Below are 482 nucleotides of genomic sequence, written 5' to 3'. Positions count from 1 at the left end.
CTCGCGCGTTCTCGCCGCTTCTCTCTGCTCTCCCACTACAGGCTACTCCCGCCAACCGCGCTTTCCCCCACTCCGTACCACGCCAGTCGCCGAAGCGAAGGGAGCGCCAAGTAAGAACTATGCTCGTCCCAGTCCGACCAATAACCGCGTGCAATGGGCGTTCCCGGACTCCCTACTATTCCCCGCCGTCTTACCAACAATTGGTCGAATCCCACCGACTCAACCGACAAATGTACGAACCGGGTGTTTGCTGAGGTTCTCCTCTCCCTCATGAAGCCCCGAGCGAGAGGTAAACAAGAAAAATCATGGAAAAAAAACGAACGCCGAGGAGAGATAAGGCTCTCGAGATACACAGGATGGTTATGTGCGCGTGCACCTCTAATTCGCGACGCGCCAATAGCTGGTACACGTACGAGCTTCATCGTGGACTACCGCCTTCGTGTGGCACCTTTCGCAGCAGAATCTACATCGAGTCAAGCTCG

Source organism: Venturia canescens, chromosome 9 (genome assembly GCF_019457755.1).
Source record: "Venturia canescens isolate UGA chromosome 9, ASM1945775v1, whole genome shotgun sequence".
NCBI classification, from domain to species: domain Eukaryota; kingdom Metazoa; phylum Arthropoda; class Insecta; order Hymenoptera; family Ichneumonidae; genus Venturia; species Venturia canescens.
Note: the sequence above shows the minus strand (reverse complement) of the source record.